This window comes from Panthera onca, assembly GCF_046562875.1.
Source record: "Panthera onca isolate mPanOnc1 chromosome Y unlocalized genomic scaffold, mPanOnc1 haplotype 2 h2.ChrY_unloc_6, whole genome shotgun sequence".
NCBI classification, from domain to species: Eukaryota; Metazoa; Chordata; class Mammalia; order Carnivora; family Felidae; genus Panthera; species Panthera onca.
The window spans coordinates 1,031,912-1,058,842 of record NW_027675869.1 but is presented as its reverse complement, the minus strand read 5'-3'; the positions used below and the strand labels follow the sequence as shown (position 1 = coordinate 1,058,842).

Here is a 26,931-nt window from a genome sequence, read left to right as displayed (position 1 = left end):
AAATGCACTCAGTGCTGTTCATTTTACTGGAAGCCATGTCTTCAGTGCCCCCCTCACCCCGCCCTGCACATTTTGGTAGGTTGTATTTAATTTTCATTGAGTCCAAACTACTTTGAAATTTCTCTCAAGATTCCTTCTTTGATGTGTTATTTAGAAGTATGTTCTTAAATCTCTAAACATTTGGGGATTTTTTCTGCTATCTTTTTATTATTGCTTTCCATCCAGTTCAATTCCAGTGTGGCCTGACAGCATACTTTGTATGGCTTCTAGTCTTTGAAATTTGGTAGGATGTGTTTTATGGCCCAGAACATGTTCTGACTTGGTGCATGTTCTGTGTGAACTTGAGAAACATGTTTATTCAACTACTGTTGGATAAAATATTCCATACGTATCAGTTAGATCTAGGTGATTACTGCTACTGCTTAGTCCAGCTGTAGCCTTACCTATATCCTTCTAGACCTGTCAGTCACTGACAGAAAGGTGTTGAAGTCTCCACTATAATAATGAATTTTTCCCTTTCTCCTTGAAATGTGAAAAGTTTTTCCACCATGTATTTTCATTCTCTGTTGTGAGACATAGAAAATTAGGGATTGTTATGTTTTCTTACAGAACTGACCCTTTTATCTCTCTAGATAATCTCTTTATATAATGACACTCTTTATCTCTCTAGAGTTTCCTTGTTTGGAAGTTTGCTTTGTCTGGAATTAATGCAATTACTCCAACTCTCTTTTGATAAGCATTAGCATGACAAATCTTTCTTCATCCTTTTACTTTTAATCTATCTGTACCTTTATATCTCATGTGAAGTTCTTATAGACAATATAGAGTTGCATCTTGTTTTTGGATCTCTTGTGACAATCTCTGAGCTTTAATTGGTATATTTAGACTATTCACATTTGATGTGAGTATTGATATAGTTGGAATAATATCTACCATGTTTGTAACTGTTTTCTATTCACTGCACTCATACTTTGCTTCCTTTCTATCTTCACCTTTTTCTGCCTTCTGGATGTTAATGCAGCAGTGGGTGTATTCCATTTTCTTCTTTCTCTTAGCATATTCATTATACTTTTTTATTTTAAACAGTTGGAGTGGTATCCCCTTTATTTGCATTTGCATTACTCATTTATAACTAGTCAAATTCCTCTTTCAAATCACACTGTACCACTTCACAGGTAGTGCAGCTACCCCATAAAACTTTCTCAATTCCTCCATCCCATGCCTTCTAATATTGAGGTCATCTACCTCCTTATCCATGTGCTATGATCAACCGAGTATATTGCTGCTGTTATCACTTTAAACAAATTGTTATCTATCAGATAAGTTGGGAATGAGAAAAATAAAATATTTTATCTTACCTTCCCTTATTCCTACTCTAATCCTCTTCTTTTTTAAACATAGATCTGAATTCCTTATCTATAACCTATATCCATATTCCTTTTTCTAAAGACCTTTCTCTTGAGAGAGACAGGGGGCACAAATGAGCAAGGGGCAGAGAGAGAATCCCACGACAGGCAGAGAGAGAGGGAGAGATAATGGGATCTCACGCAAAGTATGGCTCATGCTCACTTGCAGTGGGGCTGGAGCTCACTTGATGTGGCACTTGAACTCACAAACTGTGGGACTTGAACTCATGAATGATGAGATCATGACCTGAGCTAAAGTCAGGTATTTAACCACTGAGGTATCCTCCAAGGAAATTTTTTTTTCTTGCAAGGCAGATCTACTAGTGATAAAGTCCTTCCTTTTTTGTTTCACAACGTATTACTTGTTTTTGGGTGGTTGTTGTTTTTCTTGTTGTTGTTCTTGTTGTTTCCAAAGGTGAGGGATTGTAAACTTCAGATGCTTTTGGGAAGAGTAACGCACTCCATGCCTAACATCTTTTTTAATGTTTATACATTTATGTTGAGGGAGAAAGGGGCAGAGAGAGAGGGGGGTGGAGAGAGAGAGAATTCCAAGCAGACTCCATTTTGATAGCAGAGAGCCCTATGTGGGGCTCAATCTCATTAAACCTGAGATCATGACTTGAGCAGAAACGAAGGTCGGATGCTCAACCGACTGAGCCACACAGGCACCCCAAAAAGTCTTTTTTCTTCAGTTTGAAATACACTTTTGCTGGATATAGAATTTTCAATGGGTATTTTTTTCCCTTTCAACACTATTTTTATTTTTATTTTTATTTTTTTATTTTTATTTTTATTTATTTTATTTTTATTTGTTCTTCTACCCTGGCTACGAAGAAAGGGATAGATGGGGTAAGAGGAGGGAGAGTGATGCTGGCTGGTGGAAGGGCATGATCTTAGCCTGGCTGGTGAATTGCTGTCTGACAGACACACTAAATGGAGCATTGAAGCAAACGTGCAGTCATCTGAGGGAAGATGCAGGAAGAGCTGTAAGTGTAAAAGGACAGTGGTATCACTGAGGTATTTGAGAAAGGGGATGATGTGAAACACGCCAGTATTGTGTTGCCTCAAAAAGCACATCTGCAAGCAGTCTTGTATATTCACAAAAACACTTTCTACCTACCTGGCATTGTGGCTCTCTGAAGTTTTATGATGCCTGTAGTTTTCTTTTTCTTTTTTTTTTTTTTTAGTAATGAAAGGAAAATGTTGAATTCTCTAGTTTCCAAACTCATTTCTGGGACATCATTTTTTCTTGGAAGTTTTTGAAAACCATCCAGTACTACTCAAGGGAAGGTGAGACTTTGCTTCTATGGTATAAGGTGAAGGCCCCAAAGCCCAGTGTGGTTTGAGCCAGTGAAACCACTGAATGTATCTGTGGTATCAATCTAAATATGCATGTCTGAATGGTAGCTGTTGCTACTTTAGCTGTGGATTTATTCCTGAATGAAATGAGGGGATACTGTATCTGGAGAAAAGTAATTAAGAAAAACATGTGTAACAAGGGACATGTTTCAGTTGCATATCCAATAGCAAATGTATGTATGTGTGTATGTATGTGTGTGTGTGTGTGTGTGTCTGTGTGTGTGTGTGTGAGTGTGTGTGTTTAAAGTTTTTATTTATTCTGTGTGAGACAGAGACAGAGAGAAAGAATGCAAGCAGGGGAAGGGGGGAGAGAGAGAGAGAGAGAGAGAGAGAGAGAGAGAGAGAGAGAGAGAGAGGAGAGACAGAGAGAGAGAGAGAGAGAGAGAGAGAGGAAGAGAGAGAACCTTGCAGTGCAGAGCCTGTCGCAGGGCTCTATGTCACTAACCATGAGATCATGACCTGAGCTGAAATCAAGTGTCCGATAGTAACTGACTGAGCCACTCAGGCGCCCTGTCTTTATTTTTTAAACATATGAACTCTTGAGTCATAGTTCTCCTTGGGTTTTAGCCATTTTCTTGTAGCAAATGTATTCTGAAATACAGAGAGGTTTGTGTGCTTCAAAGGGAACAGTGGGGTGATGTATTTTTTTTTTAAGGTAGTATATCAGCTCAGAGGGGGCACATGGCAGAATGGCTGAATATGAGCCTGGAGCCGGATGACCTGGGCTTGAACCCTGGCTGACTAGATGTGTGACCTTGGGTAGGCTATTTAACCTTTCTGTTCCTTAAGTCTCCATTTGCAAAATGAGGCTAGTGATTCTATGTCCAAATGTTCCTGGATTGTGGTCGTGCCTGGCACAATTGTTAATGGCTTTCTGCTTTGATTCCCCAAAGTATCTTTATTTGGACAATATATTATATTGTTGCCCTAACAATAAGCGAACCTGTGTCAGAAGATCCATTTTGAAGATTAAAAGCATTAAAAACAACACCTGCTCATAATATGTGCTCAGTAAGTTCTAGTTGCTATTATTAGCTGTGACAACCAGAATACACGTTTTAACTATCCAGTTTCATGCATTACCCCAGAGGCAAGGATTGTTACTGTAGACCTTGAACTCTGAAAGTGACATGTTTTGTTGGAAAATGGAGAATCACCACAGTGTGAGCAAATTTAATACAGTTTTGAAAAATTCTCTTCCAGTTTAACCTAGCATGGTGAAACCAGTAGCTTGAAAAAAATGGCCGTTTTCTTTCATTTCACTAACAGGGTAATCACCACCCAGGACATGCTGGTGTTACAGAGAAAATACCATGGGGGTTGTTAATTTGGGTTTTGTGTTTAATGTGCTGTTCTTTCCAGTCTGATCCCTAGTTTTCTTTCTTTGATCTTTCTTTGGGCAATACCTTCCTTTTCCTCCCCTCATGTAATGTCTAAAGTCAATTGCTGTCCCTTCTTCTTACATCCTTGTGCTAGGGGATAAAGAAATTATACATAACTGAAAAAGCTTTATTTGCAGTAATGGTTTCATGGGCCTACTCTTAAAATCTTTTGACGTGTTTGAGATTGGGTAGAAAAACGTGGGTTAATTGGGATATGACTTTTCTTCATATAGGCATCTTGATGAGAGTTTCTGCTAAGCTTGTGAGGTAGTCACGCTAGACAGGCACAGAGGTGGGACGGACCTTGACTCCTGGCCCTGCCACAGGCTAGCTGTGTGACCTTGGGCACTCCATTTGTTTCATCTCTCTGAGTTTCAGTATTTAGCATGCTTAAAAAGGGGGGTAAAGACATGTGCTGCTTCCCAAGGTTAAACATGAGGCTCAAATGAGATGATGAGTTAGTGTGCTCTAAGCAAATGTTGGCAAAGAGTTCCTTTCTTTAAAAATTGGTTGATGTGATTGGGACTCCTTTTGTAAGATGCATGAGCAGAGGCTTGGAGGAAAAGAAGATAAAAATGCTGCTTCTGTTTGTGTGTTTTGAGTTGCCTGTGGCTGTAGTACTTGGCTATCTAACCAGGTGCTGCTTCAGCATGCATGAAATACTTCAAATGGGTGACAAGATGGTTTTTCTTTTATCCTAAACTTCAGGCTGTTGGAAGCATATCTGTGGAAGCCTGTGTGGTCTGACAGCTTGAAGGCTCCATGAGAAGTCAAGTGTGCAAGGGAGCCCAGCTTTGAGCCAACCAGGGAAAGGATGGCTTCGCTCTCAAAGGAGCGTGCACGTTTCTCAGGTGATAGAGTAGAGAATAAAATGTGTCCCTTTAAACTCCACATTCCCCTGCTCTTCATCTTCTAAGAAAGTCTTTGGCTACTAGCAGTCTGGACTCTGGAGCCAGCATAGTATTTTTCTTCTTTTAGTTTATCCTGGTTTATGATTTGCTCCCCTTCAACTGAAAAATTGTTTTTATTATAGAAAATGTCAAATATGTAAAAGTCAAGAAAATAGTATATTATACCCCCATGTGCTTAGGATGTAGTTTTAAAAATTATCAAAAACTCATGTCTAATCTTGTTTCATCTGTCTTTCTACCCGTTTTGTCCTTGCTCCCGTCTTCCCCTGGTTTATTTGAGACAAATCCCACACGTTGCACTTTATTTAAAATATCATCCTGTTTGTTTTTATTTTTAAAAAGTTTTATTGTCGTATAATTGGCATAACTTGCAGGAAACTAAAATGTGCTATTTGATAAGTTTATACATCAGTGTGGATGAGTATACACACAGATCATAAAGTATATACACACACATATCCATGAAACCACTAGTCTAGACAGTGACCATATCCATCACTGAAAAGTTTCCTTGTTTCCCTTGGTCATCCTTTCCTCTTGCCCCTCTCTGCCACCCATTACTGATCTGCCTTCTGTCACAATATATTAGTTTCTATTTTTTAGAGTTCTTGATGAGTGAGATCATAAAGTAAGTACTTTTTTTTTGATCCAGATCCCCCCACCAGATCCCCCCACCCCCCGCAGAGTCATAGTCTTTGTCTATTCTACCAATATCGTCATGCTGTGACTAGGTAGCATTTAGGAAGGTGCACGACCCTTTAGCAGATATTATAGTAGTCCCGGTGAGAAATGGTGGTTTGGACCAGCGTGGTTACCATGGAGATGATAGCTGCCACAATTAGAGATCTGCTTTGGAGGTAGAGCTGATCAGATCGGCTGGATTTAGGGATTAGGGCGGGGGTGGGAGTGGGGGTGGCATCCAAAATTTCTCCTGAGGATTCTAGCTGAGAAGGTAGCAAATACAAAATAAAAGGTGCTTTTAGGTTTTAATGCACAGTGCTGTTGCTGAGTATCAGTGAAACAGATTTGTTTTTGTTTTTGTTTTTGTTTTTTGTTTTTTAAATGAATAAGTAGTTTGTGGATGTGAGTTTCAAAAGGTACACGTGTTCATCCTGTATCTCAAATCCCTTCTTTCCTCCTCAAGCAACTTTAATTGTTCTTTAGTGGCCCCTTTTATACACGGAGTCTATGCTTGTATTAGCATGTATGAGTGTGTTATTGTTTCTAGGATTTTGTTATGGAAATACTAATTAGTAAGAATAGAGAGAATGTTATCTCTTGCCAGTCATGATAGCAACCAGTGTGTGTGTGTGTTTGTGTGTGTGTGTGTGTGTGTGTGTGTGCCTGCATGCATGCGTGTGCACACGAGCAAATGAGCAGATAATCTAAACAAGTGTTTACTTTTCACCATAAAAAAAGAAACATGTACATTAACAACGTTTAACCCATACTAAGGAAAACGATTAAATAGAAACTGACTAGGCCCACCTTTGGATTTAACAAAGACTTCAAGCAGCTACTATATTTAAAGAACTAAAGGAAAATGTATTTGGACTTAAAGACTTCCAGCAGCTACTATATTTAAGGAACTAAAGGAACATGTATTCAAAGATACAGTAGGAAACATGATGTGAGTCCACCGAGAATCACAATAGACAAATGGAAGTGATTTTTAAAAAAGTGAAATTTATGGAATTGAAAAACACAATAACTCAAATAAAATTTCACTAGATTAACTCAGTAGGTTAGAAATAGAAGAAGGAATCAGTGAACCTGAAGGTAAATCAAGAGAAATGTCCCAAGCCAAAGAATAGAGGGGGGGGGGGGGGAAATTGGACACAAATCAGTAGAGCACTGTGTGACAATATCAGGTGCTCCAACATAATTATGTAACACGTGTATAATAGGAGTCCCAGATGGAGAGGAGGGAGAAAATGGGACAAAATATTACTGAAGAAATTGTTTAAATACCAGATTTGATGAAAATTATCTGAAAGATCCAAAAACTTGAAATAACTTCAATTTGGATGAACACAAAGAAGAACACACCTAGAGATATCATAGTTACACTATTGGAAAATAAAGATATTATTTTGAAAGTAGAAAGAGGAAGCTCCTTATCACATATATGTCAAGAATAATGTGACTAATGGCTGAATTCTCATCAGAAACAATGGAAGCCCGAAGATGGTGTAGTGATAGATCTCAAGTGCTGAAAAAACCATCAACTAAGAATTCTCTGTCCAACAAAACTCTCCTTTAAAAATGAAGATGAAGGAGGTTTCTCTTCTGGTTCTGGGAAAGTGGAGTAAACATACATTTCCCTCTTCCTCCCACTAAATATAACTAAAACTCTGGACACTACAAATAAAATAAATGTAAGAAAGGGTGGGTCACTCGGTTGGGTGTCCAACTCTTGATCTCATCTTGGGTCACAATCTCGCAGTTTACGTGGTGATGCCCAGCCTCTTCTCCATGACCTGGTGCACTCCGTTCCAGTTGTCCTCATTGTGCCCAGGGCACACGCAGGGTGGTCCTTCTTGCTCCGCTGACTCCTTTGGCATAGCGCTTGTCTAGGATTCGCAGACCCGTTCCGTGTGCTCTGGCACTGGGGAAGTGCCTCTCTGTGCTGCTACAAATGTTTTCCTGGCTATCTTTGTGCTGCTGTGCTTCAGGGACCCCTGCCTTTTCCTGCCTTGGACTGCCCTGCTGACCTCACTGCTGAGCTTGGGCATGGTGGATGCAGGCAGGCATTGTTTTGTCCCACAGCGATGCCCCCAGGGAGGGGGCCACTTTCTCCTACTGCAGACTGCGCCCTAGACCCAGCCACTGATCCGGAGGGTGGTGGATGCAGGCAGGCTTTGTTCTATTGCACAGCCCTCCAGGGAGGGGCTACTGTCTCCTTCTGTGCACTGTGCCCCTGATCTACCCCTGAAACCAGTGCTGGCTCCTCTCCTCCCCAGGTGCGCAAACAGGGAGCCTAGCCCCAGACCCAAGAAAGCCCCACAGTTAGAGATAAGATCCCTCTCAGTCCCAGTCCGAGGTTCTCCTCTTATCCACATACAGCCCTACACTTCTGGAGCCACTCTTTCTCTTACTTTTGTCTCTCCGCAGAAGGGGATCTCTTCCCTCCATTCCTACTTGGCCCAATTTATGTACCCCAGTTCAAAATCAGCCACCTGTCATTTCTTAAGTTGTCTCATTTCCTTCAGGAGTATTCAGTGTGTTTTCCTCACAGACTTTTGGGATTCAAAATACTTTGGCTCAGCACTTTGTTTGAGAGACATGGGATGTACAGATCCCCCTCCTTCTCCACCATGTTGACCCCTTTGCCTCAGAAGGATTTATTTATAATTTGATGGACATCAAATTCTAGGTCTTATTTTCTGATTAATGTTATTAGGATTAACCTCAGTACATACTTTTCATTTTAAGAAAAATTCCCTGTGATTTGAATCCTTTGAAAATGAATTGAAGAGGCAATCCGAATAAATATCACATTTCCTTATTGGGACTTCTCTCTCTCCATCTCTCTCTCTCTCTCTCTCTCTCTCTCTCTCTCTCTCTCTCTCTCTGACACACACACACACACACACATGCGCACACACACACACACACACACACACACACACACACACACTTCCCACAGACTGTCAGGAATCTCTCTAAGGTGTCCGCCCAACTCCATGGTCAGTACAGTAAACAACAATGAAGCTTGCTCTCCACAATTATAACATTACTGGTTCTGTAAGGAAAATTAAGTTGCTGGGTGACAAGTAGAAGGGGGATAAAAATGACATCAGGAATTCAAAAGCTTATTTGAGGTGCCAGTCACCACATATAGGCACTCAAGCTTAGCAAGGTCATAAACTTCCTCCTTACTTGTGCCATATGAGATATAAAGGTACAAGAATGAATAAAGACTATGGGATTTATTTCAAAAATCTGTACAACCTAAGCGCAGACTCGTTTTAGAAGACAGTAAATGAATGCCTCACCAGAAAGGCCACCGTGTCAAGTTCCTTTTCACGGTCTGCCCAAAAGGATACATAAAATACTTTCATTTTCCTATTAATATATGAATCAACTATATTAGTTGTTTCTTCACATTTTATAAGTTGTAAAACAAAACTTCAGCAAGGTTTTGCTAAAAACTTAGCAAAAACAAAGATTTTTTTTTAACATCCTGTTTTTTAAATTAGAAATGGCAAAATTTTTTAAGGGACCAGCTAAACAACATATTGAATTCAGGATGGACATTCAGATCCAAACCGAAATCAGATAGCCCAGATAACCCAAAGCATGAATGCAAGTTCAAGTGCAATAAAGTAACACGGTATAGCAGGGAAAAACTAAGATTCTCAGTTAAGTTCAAATAACTGCATGGTGTCAATGGTTGTGTTTCAAAGCTGTGCTGAGCAAAGTTATCCTCCCAGCTACATCTAATTTCAAAACCCTCTGGGAAGCTACCTCGGTAAGCTATATGATGAAATTACATTCTAATATGGTCATTGGATTCATTTTTAATTATTATACATTTATATACAATAGGGAAGTTGTACAAATATGTATCTTTCCCTTAGGGGCTAATTAGCTAAAACAGTTAATTTGGGAAGGGTGGGGGAGAAAAACCTCTGTATTTGAAATACCATTGGCAATGGAAGCTAGTAACGAAAATTTATATAAGCTTCCTATGAAATGAGTATAATTTAACCCTCTGCATCTTTTAAATAATTATTCACTTTTATTTACTCATGTGGCAGTATTTGTAACAACACATTATCATTGAGTAGTGAAAAAAAGAATATGAGGCTTACTGGGAAACTGTATATTAGGAAGCTATGCCATTTGAACTCTACAAGCCCAAGAGTCAGAATCAGAACTCTCGGAGTGCCTGGGTGGCTCAGCCGGTTAAGCGTCCGACTTTGGCTCAGGTCATGATCTCACGGTCCGTGGGTTCGAGCCCCACATCGGGCTCTGTGCTAACAGCTCGGAGCCTGGAGCCTGCTTCAGATTCTGTGTCTCCCTCTCTCTCTGACCCTCCCCCATTCATGCTCTGTCTCTCTCAGTCTCAAAAATAAATAAACATTAAAAGAAAATTTAAAAAAAAACCACAACTCTCATTATTCCCCTAAAAAGCTGCCAAGCAGAGAGAAACCGTAGTATTGAAGATTTAATAGGTCATGTTTCAGCCTGGGATGGATGGTTCTATTGCAAAATACTTAAACTTGAAAGAATAATGGTACAAAATAACTCCTTGGCCTTTCCGATATCGCAGTAAAATCTGGCTGCGGCACCACTGACTAAACACCATTAAGTCTTGCTGCCACCAATAACTGAGGTCACTTGGATAATCAAGAATTCCATGCTGGGCCACAGGATATAAACACTATCATAAAAGTGAAAAGTACTCTGTGTGGCTCTCCTGTTTGATCCCTGTGGTCTTTGATTGTCAAACAAAAGACCAATACCTGCTAACATAACTGTGCATCGACATAAGATAATAAAGGAAATCCTGGAGCAAAACTGTTAACCAACTGCCATGATATTGATAAGAGTAATGCATGGTAATGTGGATATTTCCTGTTATCCAACAACGACAAAAACAAGTGAGGAAAATCTATTTTGCCCAAAGATAACCTCAACCAGTTATTTGGTGCCAAAAAAAAAAAAATGTACCACCGCTCTAGATCAGTAATACTTCAGAGAATTCCAACGGCTATTCTGTATGCAGGTTTAGTCACCACCCTTACCCATACTCATTTACACTATGTGATTTCTATTTTAAAATAAATTATCCTGGAAAGATTCCCAGATCAGTATGTGAGATTGGTACAAGGCCAAGTCATTTCCGAGTGGATTCCATCCATGTCCATAACCAGCACCAGTTTTTTATTCATTTATTTTTTGAAATTCACTCATTGGTTTGTAATAGAAACCGTGTGGTTTCTCAATGCACTTTCAATTTTACCCACTTATAAAGAATTTCCCAAGTTAATTTTACTAAACAAAACCTTCCAAGTGTCTACCATTTCCTTTAGGAGCTCAGTAAACATAAACATTACATTTCAATATAAAATCTTTAGAAACGTCTTAAGAATGTGTACACAGTTGAACTTTGAATCTTTTGGTTTGTAATCACCGAGCCCATGACATTCAAAGCCATACAAATCCTTACATTATTAACAGTGATACGCTTGAATTTCTTAGACAATATCCTTGGTCAAAGCTTTGGAATCCAGTTAAAACTCAGAAAGGTGTGGGATTGAGAATACCCACTATTGCAATTGGTATTGAGAATACCAACTATTACAACAACTTTCCACACATATTCGATCTTCCACACATATTCCACAGAATATATGGAATATTCCACACATATCCGTCCAGAAAGAGTGGCAGTCAAAAAAGGAAAGAAAGAAAGAAAGAAAGAAAGAAAGAGAGAGAGAGAGAGAGAGAGAGAGAGAGAGAGAGAGAGAGAAAGAAAGAAAGAAAGAAAGAAAGAAAGAAAGAAAGAAAGAAAGAAAGAAAGAAAGAAAAAACAAATGGGGCGGGAGGAGCCGGGAGGTGGGTGAACAGCAAGGAAATTCTAGCTTTATTACACAAGCATGGAACCAAATTCCTTTGGAGGGGGTGGGGGTGGAAGTCTGACGACTTCAGACCAAGGAGGGAACAAGAGAGAACATGGATCTGCCCCTACAGTCCTGGAGACATCTCAATCTGGGGTTAGGAAGAAAGGGTACCTCCCTTGCGGTCCAGGGGTCTCCTTCCTCCGCAGACCCGGTGCTGGGAGGCAGCAGAGGGCACTGCTGCCCGGGAGTCCAAGAAGACGGCGCCGCATCCCGGGGGCGCGGGCCTGGACCGTCTGGTGCTTCTTCGCCCATAAAGTACACTAGGGGACGCGGTCCAGGCTGTCCCTGGTTCATCCCTCCAGGCACAACCCGTCCCGGGGCTGAGAGGTCGCGCGGCGTTGGCCCGCATCTCACGCCCAGGCACTGGGAAGCGGCGGAGTCTCACCACGGGTTCCAGGTTAACTCCCGGGACTTGGCGCGCCTGGCGCCGCGCTTCTGCCAGGCTGCTCTCGACCCACACGTCGCCCGGTACGCGAATGGTGGGGAAGGTGGTCAACGTCGGGGTGGCCGCCCTCCCACTCTCCTCCAGGGTGCGGCCCCTGGAGCAGGGCCCGGGTGCCGCGGGCTTACGGGGGCTGCTGTCCTCGCGGGACGGTGGCGGCGGGGGCGGCACCTTCCTCTGGCCGACCGCCACCGTCCGGGCTCCGTGGCGCCTCCGCCTGGCAGCTGGCCGGCGCGTCTGGAGGCGGGCCTCGGGGGGCTGGTGCCGGGGGTCCGGGACCAGGGCCAGGAGGGAGGAGTAGCCTTAGACGTCCTTGCTGCGCAGGATGTGGGGGGAGAACTGGTGCTTGAGGCTGCAGAGGTAGCTCCGGAGCTCCGCGTCTGAGCTCATGAACTCCGTGCTGCGGGGCAGGAATAGCTTGAAAACGTCGATCAGCGCCTTGGTGCTGTTGGCCAGCGACAGTCGCGACGGTTGCCACCGCATGTACACTAGCTTCTCCTCAGGCGCCTCCAGCGCGGCCCCTCCTGCAGCGCTAGAGGCTCCTCCCCCGGCGGCCGGGGCCAGGGCCTCCCTGGGCCAGCGCCATCTCCTCTTCATGCTGCTCAGGATGTGAGGCCGCTAGGGGCCGCCCGCGCTTGCCAGGTCTCGCGGCCGCCGCAGGGCCCTGATGAATTTCCTACCATGAAGCCAAATCAGGCGTCAGGCTGTGAGAGTTACACCGCAGTTGCTAGGAGACCAGGCGCGTTGTGAGGTCACAATGTCTGCATATCTTATCACGGTGGGCTGCCCAAAGCTGCCTTAGGTTTGGCTGTGTTTAAGATTATGCCCTTGAGAAAGACCTGTACCTAGTCTTACCTGAGAAGGCCCATAATTCTTCACACGAATTCAAGAGGGTTGTCTTAGAGGTGAATGCACGGGTGCTTCAGCCTCCATTAATTCCATCTAACATGAAATGACACTTAGCGGTGGACAGTACACACAACTTGCAATCAAACACGACTCTAAGAGGGTTTTAGCTAATTAAATGCCTTGTCATGCAACGCACTGAAAGCCAAATTGAAATTACTACTCTACCCTTTCAAAGAATACCGATATACTGTGCCTTGCTTAGGGTTCCATACGTGTGTTGCTACAGCTCACAGTTCACGAAGCTGTTCTTCACAGCAGCAGCAAACAGTTTGCCTAGTTAGTATCCATGCTCACTTTCATGGAGCCTAGGGAAGACCGAGTCATTGTGTGCTTAAGAGCAAAGGTCAACGAATTCTGTGTGAGTGGCCAGTAGGGCATTCAGTGCCACTAAAACCTATTCACTACCTAGCAATTCATGAATATTTCAGGTAACGCATACACAAGGTAGTAAGAGAACGTATGGGATTCCAAGGGTAGAAAACGTGTTACACCGTCTGTGTAAGTGCTTTTGAAAGCAACCAGCATAGTCCATCCATCATCACCACATACACAATTCATTCACAAAATACTACAAGGACCACCTACCATGATCAACTGAAATCCACTTCCCCATGAAAGGATGACTCCAAGCTATGTGAATCACTAAGAGTGATAAGTCATGGTAACAATCAGAAGAGAAACTTGCCAAGGTCAATGTGATACATGTGAGAGGCCTCTGTCTTTATTCAGCTCCTTTTCTTAAACACACAAACAAAACTTTCATCTACGCAGCTTAAGCTACTACTACCTCACGCTCATAAAGTGCTGAAAATGGAAAGCTATCCTCATATTCAGTAAGAGCAACCCCTGGATGTTTTTTTATTAAATGTAATTTATTTTCAAATTGGTTTCCACGCAACACTCAGTGTTCATCCGAACAGTTGCCCTCCTCAATGCCCGTCCCCCACTTTCCCCTCTCCCCAACCCCAGGTCAACCCTCAGTCTGTTATCAGTATTGAAGAGTCTCTTATGGTTTGCCTCCCTCCCTCTCTATAACTTTTTCCCCCCATCACCTTCCCCATTGTGTTCCGCTGAGTTTCTCCGGATCCACACATGGATGAAAACATATGGTATCTGTCTTTCTCTGCCTGCCTTATTTCACGTAGCATAATACCCCCCAGTTCCATCCACGTTGCCACAAATGGCCAGATTTCATTCTTTCTCATGGCCAAGTAGTATTCCATTGTGTATACATAAACCACAACTTCTTTATCCACTTGTCAGTTGATGGACAGCTAGGCTCTTTCCATAGTTTGGCTGTTGTTGAAAGTAGTGCTATAAACATTGGGGTACATGTGCCCCTATGTGTCAGCACTCCTGTACCCCTTGGGTAAATTCCTAGCAGTGCTATTGCTGGGTCTTCGGGTAGGTCTATTTTTAATGATTTGAGGAACCTCCACAATGTTTTCCAGAGAGGCTGCACCAGGTTGCATTCCCACCAACAGTGCAAGAGGGTTCCTGTTTCTCCACATCCTCACCAGCATCTATAGTCTTCTAATTTGCTCATTGTAGGCACTCTGACTGGCATGAGGTGGTATCTCAGTCGGTTTTGATTTGGATTTCCCTGACGGGGAGTGCTGTTGAGCATCTTTTCATGTGTCTCTTGACAATCTGGATTTCTTTTTTAGAACAGTGTCTGTTCAAGTCTTCTGCCCGTTTCTTCACTGGATTATTTGTTTCCCGGGTGTGGAGTTGGTGAGTTCTTTTGATAGGTTTTGGATACTAGCCAATTATCCAGTATGACTTTTGCACACATGTTTTCCCATTCAGTCAGTTGCCTTTTAGTTTTGTTGATTGTTTCCTTCATTGTGGAGAAGATTTTTATTTTGATGAGGTCCAATGGTTCATTTTTGCTTTTAGTTCCCTTGCCTTCGGAGATGTGTCTACTAAGAACTTGCTGATGCTGAGGTCAGAGATGATTTTTCCTGCTTTCTCCTCAAGTGTTTGATGATTTCCTGTCTCACATTCATGTCCTTCATCTATTGTGAGTTTATTTTTGAGAGTGGTGTAAGAAAGTGGTCTAGTTTCATTCTTCTGCATGTTGCTGTCCACTTCTCTCAGCACCATTTGTTAAAGAGACTGTCTTTTTTTTCCATTGGATATTCTTTCCTGCTCTTTCAAAGGTTAGTTGGCCATAGGTATGTGGGTCCAATTCTGGGATCTCTATTCTATGCCATTAAGTCTACGTATTTGTTTCTGTGCAAATACCATGCTGTCTTGATGGTTATAGCTTTGTGGTAGTGGCTAAAGTCTGGCATTGTGGTGCCTCTCACTTTGGTTTTCTTCTTCAGTATTACTTTGGCTATTCAGGGTTTTTTGTGTTTCCATACACATTTTATGATTGCTTGTTCCAGCTTGGAGAAGAATGCTGGTGCAATGTGATTGGGGCTGCATATAATGTGAGGACTGCCTTGGGTCATATTGACATTTCGTCAATATTTATTCTTCCAATCCACGAGCATGGGATGTTTTTCGCTTTCTCTGTATCTTCTTCAATTTCCTTCACAAGCTTTCTGTAGTTTTCAGCATACAGATCTTTTACATCTTTGGTTAGGTTTATTCCTAGGTATTTTTTGACTCTTGGAGCATTGTAAATTGGATCCGTTTCTTTATTTCTCTTTCTGTTGCTTCATTATTGGTGTATAAAACGCAACCAATTTCTGTACATTGATTTTGTACCCTGCAACATTGCTAAATTCCTGTATCAGTGCTAGAGGACTTTTGGCGGAATTTGTCCGATATTCCATGTATAGTGTCATGTCATCTGCAAAAAGTGGAAGTTTGACTTCATCTTTGCAAATGATGATACCTTCAATTTCATTTACTGTCTGATTACTGATGCTAAAACTTCCAACACTATGTTCAACAACCGGAGTGAGAGTGGACATCTCTGTCTTGTTCCTGATCTCAGGGGGAATGGTTTCACTTTTTCCCCATTGAGGACGATATTTACTGTGGGCTTCTCATAAATGGCTTTTATGATGTTTAAGGTATGTTCCTTCTATCCTAACTTTCTTGAGGGTTTGTATCAAGTAAGGAAGCTGTATTTTCTCAAATACTTTTTCTGCATCTATTGACAGTGCACTATGGTTCTTATCTTTTCTTTTATTAATGTGATGTAGCACATTGATTGATTTGTGAATATTGCACTAGCCCTGCAGGCCAGGAATGAATCCCGCTTGATCGTGTTGAATAATACTCTCTATATGCTATTGAATGTGATTTGTTAGTATCTTGTTGAGAATTTTTGCACCCCTATTCATCAGGGATATTGGCCTGTAATTCTCCTTTTTTTCTGTGTTTCCCGTTTGGGAAGCAAAGTAATGCTGGCTTCATACAATGAGTCTGGAAGTTTTCCTTTCATTTCCATTTTTTGGAACAGCTTGGGAAGGATAGCTATTATCTCTACTTTAAATGTCTGCTAGAATTCGCCAGGGAAGCCACCTGGTCTAGGACTCTTGTTTATTGCGATATTTTTGATAACTGATTCAATTTCCTCACTAGTATGGGTCTGTACACATTTTCTATTTCTTCCGGTTTGAGTTTTGCAAGTGTGTGGGTATGGAGGCATTTGTCCATTTCTTCCAGGTTGTGCAGTTTGTTGGCATAGAAGATTTTATAGTGTTTCCTGATGATTGCTTGAATTTCTGAGGGATTCGTTGTAATAATTCCATTTTCATTCGTGATTTTACCTATATGGGTCCCCTCTCTTTTCTTGTTGAGAAGCTAGGCTAGACGTTTATCACTTTTGTGTATATTCTCAAAAACACAACTCTTGGTTTCATTGATGTGCTCTACTGTTTTCCTTTAGACTCCATATTGTTTATTTCTGCTCTGATCTTTATTATTTCTCTTCTTCTGCTCGGTTTGAGGTGCCTTGCTGTTCTGCTGCCAGTTCCTTTAGGTGTGCTGTTAGATTTTGTATTGGGGATTTTTCTTGTTTCTTGAGATAGGCCTGGATAGCAATGTTTGTTGTTATTGCTATTGTTGTTTTGTTTTGTTTTGTTTTGTTTTGTTGTTCCCTGTCAGGACTGCCCTTGCTGCATCCCGAAGGGTTTGCATTGTTGTATTTCATTTCCATTTGTTTCCTTATATCTTTTAATTTCTTCTCAAATTGCCTGGTTGACCCATTTATTCATTAGTGGGATGTTTTTTAACCTCCATGCTTTTGGAGATTTTCCATCCTTTTTTCTGTGGTTAATTTAATGTCCCTTCAATTACCTCATTCTTATCAACAAGTTTCTGTATGTTTTTAATTAATTGTTTTATATATGTGTGTGTCTCCGAATTTGGTGTGTAGACATTTAAAATGTTGAGCACTTCCTGATGGAGAGACCCTGAAATTAAAATAAAAAGCTCTTCGTCATCTCTTGTTACAGCCTTTAATTTAAACTCTACTTTGCATGATATAAGTTGGCTACTCCAGGTTTCTTTTGACCTCCAGTAGCATGATAGATAGTTCTCCATCCCCTCCCTTTCAATCTGAAGGTGTCCTCATGTCTAAAATCAGTCTCTTGTAGACAGCAAAGACATGGGTCTTGTTTTGTTTTTTGTTTTTGTTTTTTCTATCCATTCTGATACGCTATGTTGTTTGGTTGGAGCATTTAATCCATTGAAATTCAGTGTTATTAGGGAAAGATATGCGTTTAGAGTCATTGTGATGTCCGTAGGTTTCATGCTTACAGTGGTGCACCAGTTTCCTTTCCCACCAACAGTGAGAGAGGGTTACTCTTTCTCCATATGCTCGGCAGCATCTGTGGTTTCCTGAGTTGCTCATTTTAGCCACACTGACTAGTGTGAGGTGGTGTCTCAGTGTGGCTTTGATTTGTATTTTCCTGATGATGAGTGATGTTGAGCATCTTTTCATGTGTCTGTGGACCATCTGGATGTCTCCTTTGGAAAAGTGTCTATTCATGTCTTCTGTCCATTTTTTCACTGTATTACATTTTCCAGTGTGACTTGGGTAAGTTCTTTATACATTTTGTACACTAACCCTTTACCAATATGTCATTCGCAAATATCTTCACTCCTTCCATCGGTTGCCTTTTAATTTGGCTGATTGTTTCCTTTGCAGTGCAGAAGATTTTTATCTAGACCAGGTCCTGATAATTCATTTTTCCTTTTCGTTCCCTTGGCTTTTGAGACATGCCAAGGAAGAAATTGCTGCAGTTGAGGTCAAAGGTTTTTTTTTCCTCTTTTCTCCTCTAGTGTTTTGATGGTTTCCTGTCTACATTTAAGTCTTTCATCCATTTTGCATTTATTTTTGTTCACGGTGTAAGAAAGTCATCTAGTTGATTCTTCATCATGTTGCTGTTCAGTTCTCCCAGCACCACTTGTAAACAGACTGTCTTCTATCCATTGGATTCTCTTTCCAGCTTTGTCAAAGATTAGTTCACCATACATTTGTGGGGCCTCTTCTGGGTTAACTATTCTGTTTCATTGGTTAATGTGCCTGTTTCTGTGCCAATGTCATACTATCTTGATTACAGCTTCGTAGGAGAGTCGAAAGTCTGACATGCCTCCCACTTTGGCTTTCTATTTTCAACATAACTTTGGCTACTCAGGGTCTTTGGTTGTTCCGTGCCAATTTTCAGATTGCTTGCTCTAGTCTGGAGAAGAATGTTGGTACAATTTTGATTGGTATTGCATTAAATGTGTAGATTTCTTTGGGTAGTATTTACATTTTAACACTATTCATTCTTCCACTCTATAGGCATGGATTGTTTGTTTCTTTGTTTGTTTGTTTTTTCCTGATTTTGTTGTGTCTTCATCATTTTCCTTCATACATTTTCTATACTTTTCACTGTACAGATCTTTTACATCTTTGGTTAGGTTTCTTGCTAGGTATTTTACGGTTCTTGGTGAAATTGTAACTGGCAGTGATTTCTTGACTTCTCTTTCTGTTGCTTCCTTATTGGTGTATAGAAATGCAACCAGTTTCTTTACACTGATTTTGTATCCTGTGAGTTTGGTCAATTCATGTATCAGATCTAGCAGCGTTTTCATGGAGTCTTTTGGGTTTTCCGCGTTCAGTCTCACGTCATCTTTGAAAGGCCAAAGTTTGACTTTCAGTGATATATGTTCAGTTAAGTGTAGATAAAAAGAATTTACTCTTTGGGCTCTATGTTTACTTCATAATTGCACAATAAGTGAGAAATAAGAACTGTGCATGTTATCCCACATTAGATTTGGTAACTGGAATCTAACTCTTTAAAATATATTGAATTCCTCATGTTATGGATAGAAGTATGAAACATCTAACTTCACCCAGTGCACACGTGTGTATTTGTAAACACATATGCTAATCAGCAAAATTGTGATACTAGTGAGTTGTACCATATTTTACACGTTCATGGTACAGGTAATATTGTTTTACCATCTTTATGGTAGCAGCCCAAATAAGATATTTGGAAGCAAGGAGAGAATCCAGAACCTACAGGGTACATTCTCCATGCTCTATCCTGGCTTTCAAATAAATGAACAAATGGACTTAAAAAAAAAGATTGCACTGGTAATCATGTTTATGCAATTGTGCAATAACTTTTTATGGACTCTAGCCATAATAAGAGTGCACGTGAATAAGGTTTGGAAATAACACCTATTTATAACTTTGTTTGACATGACAAACTCACTAGCAACATATACTTTCAAAAACTTTTTAATTTTTAGTATTAATCTTTTCAGATATTCTATAAGGCCCAATCACATCTTACTCCACATGTAGAAGAGCAAAGGCAGAAATGGTGAACTTTGCATGTGTTACAAAGGCTATTACATGATATTATTTGATATCCTAGAATTTTAAACAACTATACAGCTGCACGACTCATGCTAGGTATTTAAAACTTGACATATTTTAGCTTTCTGCTTTTCATTATTTAATAGTTTTTTAGAATTAGCTTTTGCTACAATCGCATAACTATTAACTTGGGTAATAGACATCCAAGTTTCCAGCTTATCTGTTTTTGTATCAGTGATTAAAGTCAATCCCTATGTTATTGCCTTTTTAATTAACCATGGCTATTTTTTTTAGTTCTTTTATCACTGCAATACTAAAGTTTCTGCTGTCTTCTATGCCTTTTTTCAAGCCCAGTGATTAATCTTATGACAATTATTCTAAATTCTTGCTGTTATACTGCTTTTATCTATTTTGATCAATTCTTTAACGGTCACTTCTCCTGGAATTTCGTCTGACGGTAATTCTTCCGTTTCATCATTGTGGATAGTTTTCTATTACTTATGTGTTTCAACGTTGTTGTTGTTGTTGTTGTTGTTGTTGTTGTTGTTGTTGTTGTTGTTGCTGTTGCTGTTGCTGTTGTTGTTTTGTTTTGTTTTGTTTTGTTTTGTTTTGTTTTACATGCTCTGCACCTGAGAGCACTGCTACATTAAAGTGGGCTCATCTCCTCTCCATGGCCTGGCCCTTCTGGGGGTGTGTTTTGGAAAGTGTTACTTGCTTTGCGTTGCTATGACTTTCGTTGTTTGATTTCTCATCTCAGAGTGATTTTTGATAATCCCATGAGGTGTGCTTTGATTTGCTCCTTGAAGTACCGAATGAAGTAATTGGAGGTTTGCACTATCTTGACAGGGGTTAAAACACCTTAAGTTGCCATGGATGGATGTTCTTGCCCTTCCCAACAATGGGGGTTTCTCCTGGTAGTGAGATCCTGGAGATGTGATGGCGCCAAAGCCTGGGCCCCACACAGACGGCTCCCCCGAAAGGCTCTGGGCAGTTGCACTTATGAAAGCCGCTCATTTTCTGATTTCCCAGAGGTTACCTTGGACAAAATTGTGGATTTTTAAATTATCTGGCCCCATCAATTTCTTCTACCAGCCAGATCTTAGATTGTATGCAAATGATACCTCACAGTTTGCTTTTCCAATTTGTAAAGGGGAAGTATAACGCCTATGTTCAGTATAGTTGTGAGATTATTGGTAATGCTGTAAAACGTGTGGAAAAAATCCTGGCACATTACACTCAATAAACACTGTATTTTTTTGATTTCCTCATAGTTGTCACTACATCCATGCAAACTGTATCTCCAGGGTGGGGTCTTTCGTAGGTCAAAATGTAAGCTACACCATAGAAGCTATCAACAAGGCAAACTCTTTTTCCTATTCTTGAGGAGGTGACCCATCCCTTTTTTTGAATATGAATATTAACTTTGGTGGTAGAGATTATTGAAGACTTGAATGTATATTGCAGTCCAGCACACCGGGAGATAGTTAAAAGTGCCCTATTTCAGGCACTGTGGATATACATATCGAGCACCTTAGGTGTCAGGTGCTATTAGGTTCAAGTACACAGTGATAATCAAACATGCACACTCCATATATTCAGGATGTTTCAAACCTTAGCTACAAAAGGTACATGTGTAATTACAACTTGTGGCAAAATGCTGTTAAATAAAAGACTAAATATTATGAGAAGGAATGACACAGGGGACAAAATGTCGATTAGAGGATTGGCCAACAAAGGTTTCTTGGGGAGAAAAGTCCTTTATTCAAACTTGGACCCGTAGCAAGAACGGTAAGGAAACTAGCAAACACAAAATGCATTCTAAGCGGCACCTACGTGGGTCTAGTTTGAGAAACCAGGAGAAGAGACGGTCCCAATCACCTAAAGAAAGGAGAATGAGGAAAGATGGCATTAGAGGGGTGCAAGGCAGGACTGCCAACGTCTGGTGGTCACGTTACAGATTCTGTGTGTCATTTTGAGTACAGTGGAGATTAGAGGGTTGTTTTAAGCAGAGGAATGAACTGCTCAGATTCAGGATTTTTGGATTGCATTCCTGATGCAGTGAAAAGAATGGACTGGGATTTTGGTGGGAAGGGAAAGACAGCATGGGGCTAAGAACGAAAATGGAGAGTAGGCAGAAGGTGGTGAGAAAATAGCTGGCTTGGCATACGTTGGAGGTGGAGTTGAGAACCCCTGCTGCTGAATGGATCACGACAAAGACGTTGAGGAGGGAATGACTGACAATGAGTCTCTTTCCCTCTTGAGCAACTGAAGACAATGTCCCATTAACAGAGAAACACAACAGGGGTTAAGTTGGTCATGGATTTCAATTGTTTATTGATTGGGTATTAATTCACATACTTACAGAAGTTTGCTTAGAATTTTAACTTTTCGTTGTTTTGTGTCTACCAAATTGCTTTGTTATTATCATCTTCAGGTTCTAACTGATGGTCTCCAATTCTTCTCTGTCAACAAGACCTTCTTTCATAAGATTATGGAATTGATGGGTGATGTAGGTACCTCATCTTCTACCCAGTCTTGGTCATCGTCACAAATACTTAATGGCCACTGTTGTAGAAGAACCTCAAACTCCAACAGGGTTGTTCTCACTGTTCTTGGAATGCCTGCCCCTCCTTTTGTCCCACACATTTGCTTTTGTTTCCTTTGTCCTTCTCCTTTCTGCCTGCCAGCTAGAAACTTGGTCATCCTTTAAGATTCTTTGTGCTATGACTCTGAGATGCCTTTACTGATCCACTCGCTCAGTGGACTTCTCCTGATACATGAAACTTGACCTTGAAGTCTTACTGTGCTTTGTATGGTATTTGGGTTTTTTCTACCCTCAAATATTATAAGTTTCTTGGAGGCAAAGATGAGGTCTTCCATGCTTCCAGAAACTTTTATAAACACTCAAACATGGTCAAAGTTTAGAAATCTTTCTAGGTGAAGTGGTTGAGTCAACGTCAAATCAGGTGGGAGGGGAGTCTGCTGAAGGAATTTTCGGATTCAAGTGCAACCTTGAAACAACGTTTACATCACAAACCAGAGGCAATTACCTAACTTCACAAAAATAATAAGTTACTGCACATATCTTCACGTTTCACAAAAGAGTTGTATCATGACCTCGGTTTTCTCCTACCTCTCAATGCATATTGAAGACTGAACTTGAAGAACGTGTTTTCAGAGTTTTGTGATACCTCAATGTTAACTGTTGCAGTACTTTCTAGAGTCACATTGTTCGTTTTTGGCTTTCATTCTCTGACATATATTCATCGAGACAGATTCTGGGCATGAATCCAAAAAGCAGTTTCAGGAAACTAGAAAATTAAAGAGCACCAACTAAATTTTCAGTTGTAACAGTTACTACTAAGGAGATCTCATTTCATTCTGTCTTTATCTGGACCATGGAAAATTAACTCTTGCCTTTTCCAGTCTCAGTATTTATGGAGCTGGTATACCAAACTAGGGTATGTCTAGATATTTGATACCCTAATCTCCCACTCAAGTGTGCCGTATCATGGAACACATATTTTTAAAACATGTCTAAAGACATTTCCTTTGAGAATTTGGGGAATTTTCCACATATTATGGAAGCCATGCAGAGTCTCTTAAAGCCTATAGGTAGTCTTTTTGTGTAGGAGCTTTATGAAAAAAGAAGAAGAAGAAGAAGAAGAAGAAGAAGAAGAAGAAGAAGAAGAAGAAGAAGAAGAAGAAGAAGAAGAAGGAGAAAGAGGAGGAGGAGGAGGAGGGGGAGGGGGAGGGGGAGGGGGAGGAAAGAGATGTCAAAATGGCCACAAAATAATTTTTACATTGCATTTTATTGTCCAGAAAGAGGAACCCATTGAGAATTCCTTAAACTGGATTCATCTCCTCCTTTTGTCTGGGGATTTCAACATCTACCCTAGTGGTTCTTAATCCAAGCTCAAATTAGAATGATCTGTGGAACTGACATCCAGACATCAGGGTGATTCTGATGTACAGCCAGGGTTTAAGGCTAAGGCAGCTAACTAAACATTAACGCGCTGTAGTAGATACGCTTCATGCTGAGCACAGTAATAGGGAAATGTTCATAGCAGTCTTCCATATAATAAGTACAGTATGGAAACATACATTCCAAACCTGAATCAACAGTAGAATGGATAAGCAAATTGTTAAATAATCATGTAATGGAATACAATGTGGAAGTACCAATCCCTGAGTTACACCTATCCAAAACAACTTCGATGAGCGTTATAATGTTGAACGGAAGAAGCCAGATCTAAAGAAATACATATTATTCCATTATATTTTTATAAAATTCAAACATGGATTAATTTAATCTCTGTTGCTCAAAGTCAGGATATTGATTACGTTGGGGAAGGGAGATGGAGCAGGAATGGGGAGTGATTGCAGGGAGAGAATTCATGGTGCTGTTAATGTCCTCCTTTTGGAGTTTCATGGAAGTTAGAGGCCTAAGGTTATACAATATAAAATTATGTATTTCCTTTACATTTTCAGTATGTCCTCAAATCTATATGCTGAACTAATTGCAGAAGTTCATCTGTATTAAAAGCAATAGAATCCTTTGAAATAAGCTCTTTGGCCAAAAAAATAGTAACAAATTTGACAGTGGGATGGATCATTATGCGTCATGATTTGCTACTAGTTCTTGTTTTGTTTGTTTCTTTGTCTGTCTGTTTGTTTGCTTGCTTGCTTGTTTTTCGTGTTTAATATGATGTGGTCCTGGAGCAGACCCACTGAAGATTATATTTTGGAAGTTAATATATTAATTAGAGTAAGTGGGTTGATGATCTGTTCACTGAAGTCTTTCCTAAAGCCAATAGCATATGGTGTAAAGCCAATTGTATGATTTTCAAACAAATGTAATATCTTATAAACTCACAGTTTTTATGGACTCCTGTGTGGCTCAATTGGTCAAGCTTCTGACTTCAGGTCAGGTCATGATCTCACAGTCTGTCAGTTTGAGCCCGGAATCGGATTAGATTTTGGATTCTCTCTCTGTCTCTCTCTCTCTCTCTCTCTCCCTCTCTCTCTCTCTCTCTCTCTCTCTCTCTCTCTCTCTCTCTGGCCCAGCTTTTAAACTTTCTCTCTCTCTTAAAAATAGATCAACATTAAAAAAATTAAAACAATAAAAAATAAAAAAATAATGTTGATTTTGAGACAGAGAGAGCACAAACAGAAAAGGGGCAAACAGAGGACACAGATGATCCAAAGTGAGTTTTATGCTGATAGCACTGAGTCTGGTGTGGTGCTTGTATTCACAAATTGTGAGATCATGACCTGAGCAGAGGTTGGACACTCAGCTGACACAGCTACCCAGGTATCCCTTGACTCCCATTGTAATCTAGACCTTAGCAATGTTAACACTGGACTATTTGAAACTATCCTTGATATGTGGAATGTACCTAATAAATTTATGAATTGAAATATTTTATTTATTTAAATGATACTAGACTGAATCATTTATTTGAAACGTGATTTTATGATTATGGTAGTCTTAAAGTGTATTGCAGAAAAGTTAGAAAATTAAAAATAAAAAAGAAAGAAAAATGGTCATAAGTCAAACACCTGGTGATAAGCATATCTAAACACCTTTTTTTATGTTTATGTATTTTTGGCAGAGAGAGAGAGAATGAGAGACAGATGAGCAAGAGTGAGGGATGGGAGGAGAGAGAGAGATAGAATCATAAGCAGGCTCCACGCTGTCAGTGCAGAGCCTAATATGCAGCTTGGTCCCATAGACTGTGGAATCATAACTGAGCTGGAATCTAGAGCCAGATGCTTAACCGACTGAGCCATTCAGGTGCCCCTGGAGGTAAGCACCTCTAACACTGTGGTATAATCGCCAGGGAAGAGGTATATGTACATGCATTAACCAAAATTAGCTACGTAGCTGTGAATCCCATTTCTGGTCATCTAGTGATATGAGCATTTCACTAGGTCATAAATGTTCTGCAGGGCTATGAATTTTAAAGGCCACATAGCATGCCATAACCTATTTAAACACTGCTATTGATCATTGAGGGTGTTCCATTTTCCTGCTTCAATTAGTTGCTACAAGTAGAATTAGCTTTTCATGGTCTAGACACAGTTTAGTAAATGTCAATTAAAAAATAAAAAGATCTGCAGCTGGTAATGTGAGGCGGAGGAACAGGTATGACCAGATTTGGCTTCACCTTGTCTATTGGTGGCAGTCTTTACATCCTTCTCTCTCTCATCCTCTTTTTCTCCTCCTTGACCCACAACCCTCACCTCTTTATTGCTCCTTCTTCTCATCCTCCTTTCTCTGTCTATACTGGCCTCCTTGCTTCCCATCAGTACACACGTTCACAATCCTGCCTTGGGGAATTCATGGGTCCCTCTGCCTAGATCACCTTCCTGTCAGCAGGTAGTTCTCTCATTTCTTTGAGGTATTTATTGAACTGACACCTTTTTCAGCAGGACCCTCTGTGTCTAGTATTTCACCCTGTCTAGTATTTCACACCCCTTCCCCCAATTCTTATATCCTCTCAAAGATGTATTTCTTTTTTTTCCCCATTCATTATTCTCTACCATAGTTTCTATTTCCATTATCTTTGTCAGTCCCCCCACTGGACTATTAAGCACCAAGATCACAGTGATCCTGGCTCCTTTTGTTCACTAGTGGATCCTCAGGGCGTAGACTGTGTTGTCTCACTCTACATGCTCCAAAAGTTTTTATTGAATGATTCAATGAATCAACATCACTCCTTCTTTCTTATGAAAGTTTTATAATTTTGTACTTTACACTTATATCTATGATCCATTTGAGTGAATTTTTGTATAAGTTATGAATTTAGGTCAAGGCTTCTCTTAATTAATTAAACAATGAACCGTTTAATTAAACAATTAATCACTTAGTTCATTGATTACTATTGCATACGAACACTTAATTGTTCCAGTAACACTGGATGAAAGACTATATCCCTTTTTCTGTTAGGTTGGCTATATGTCATTATCAGAAGTTGGGTGAGGATGCCTGTGTATGGGGTCAGTTTCTGGATTCTCTGTTCTATCTTGTGACCTGTGTCTCCATCTTTCTTCAATATCACACTGCCTTGATTACGGGAGGTTTATATTGAGTCTTAAAATTGTGCAAC

The 26,931-nt window shown here is 40.4% G+C and overlaps 1 pseudogene; it reads right to left on the bottom strand.

Moving 5' to 3' along the window:
* The window catches only part of LOC145715280 (coiled-coil domain-containing protein 71L-like), a 109,104-nt pseudogene extending 95,002 nt beyond the window's left edge, over positions 1-14,102 (bottom strand).
* Positions 14,103-26,931: the final 12,829 nt, after the last annotated feature.